Source organism: Cebus imitator, unplaced genomic scaffold (assembly GCF_001604975.1).
Source record: "Cebus imitator isolate Cc_AM_T3 unplaced genomic scaffold, Cebus_imitator-1.0 Scaffold272, whole genome shotgun sequence".
NCBI lineage: Eukaryota > Metazoa > Chordata > Mammalia > Primates > Cebidae > Cebus > Cebus imitator.
Genome location: NW_016107587.1, coordinates 1,757,697 through 1,759,367, shown reverse-complemented (window position 1 = coordinate 1,759,367; position 1,671 = coordinate 1,757,697).

Sequence of the window (1,671 nt, the reverse complement as noted above, 5' to 3'; positions counted from 1 at the left end):
GTCTCCTGTTGTGTGGATGTTTAGCACACTTTACACAAGAATCTAGAAAATCAGATTGCAATTAAGAGACAGAAAATCTTGAATTAACGGCATGGGAGATGTTCTTCCTTTTGAAGTTTCATTGGATCATTTTCATCTATGTTAGCCTGATTTGGGGTTTCTTCAAGAACATTCTACCAATTTTTGTACTATTTCTAGGGAAATGTTTTAGACTTTAAAATTCTAATGGTGGTCAGATTTCGTGTCACTAAACAAGAAATCTGACAATCGTGCCAGAAAACTCATTTCCTGATGGATTTTTAAAATCCCATGCACCACTTGCAATGAGAGATGACTGAAAACCAGTGACACAGACCGCAGGTGTCTGAGAAATGATGCACACCTAAACATGCATATACACAGTTTCCAACAGTCACACACATTTCCGGAACGGTCCACACCAGCTTAACCACATGACAGTAACCCTCCACCCACTGTCCACACTGCTAGTATCTTGATCCAAGTACCTGGGGATGGGAAACAGGACACGTGGGCTCAACACAGCTTGTCTGTTGTGTCTGTCCATGGCTGGTCAGCCTTGCATTCATTCCTGGCCTCACACTGACATTCCCCAGCTCCGAGTCTCTTAGCTTCCACCTGGGTTGCATCTTACAGCAGAGGGGAGAATCTACGGTGGCCCCTCGTCTGTCTCGGGTGAGTCTGGCAGCAGCTACTTCTTGGGCAGGCCTAGGTCCCCCCCTCAGGGGCAGTTGGGTCTTGGGACATTGCTGGCTTGTGGGTTGCCCAGCGTCCTGGCTGACTGCTCAACTTTCCCCACGTCAATGTGGCTTCTTTCTGGTATTTTTGTTTCCTGTCCTTGAGATGGGCTTATTTCCTGATGGGTTCTGGGGGAGCACTCCCATGCTCAGGGGCTCTTCTTGGCAGTTTGCTGTGTGACTTGGAGTGGCACAGGGAGGTGTGCGGGGACCTGGTGTGAGGGCATGCGTGTGGTCTGTGCACTTTTCCATGTGCCTTCCCTGTGATTCTGAGATTCAGCCCAAACTGAGGGTCATTCAGCATCTCCTGAGCCCATGTGCTCTTCTAGGTGCTAAGAGCAAGAAAGACCCTTGCCCTAGTCAAAAGCTTCCTTCCCTTCCACCTTCTCAAGCTCTAGGGGATGTCCTACAGATCTGCTTAGGGTGGAGAGTGAATCTCCTTCCATCTCTCTTGGCAGAAATGGTCTTCTTGGGCCCTTTGTTGAAGCTGTCTGGGAGAAACTGGAGCTCTCAGAGAGGCTCTCAGAAAGGCACATCTGGGATGTGGCTGTGCAGCCATCTGTGCACCCGGGGCATTGTGCTAAAGGGTCTGCTCCTGGCCTGTCACTCCAGCACGAGTGCAGGGGCTGGACTTGCTACTGTTGTGCGTTCATCTGTCTCCAATTACCGAGTGCCCCCAGACTTCAACTGGATGTCACCATGCTCCTGTGGGTACATGACCCAGAGTGGGCTAGCCTTTCTATTCTCTGACCAGGCTGAGGATGCAGGTGTGGACCAGCTAGTAGGTGACTTGCAGGTTAATTTCTTTCACACCTCAACCCACGCAAGTGTGGCCAGGTGGACCTGCCACTTCCTAGGAGGACATCTTTGGTAAAGCAGAGAGAACACACACACACACACACACACACACACACAC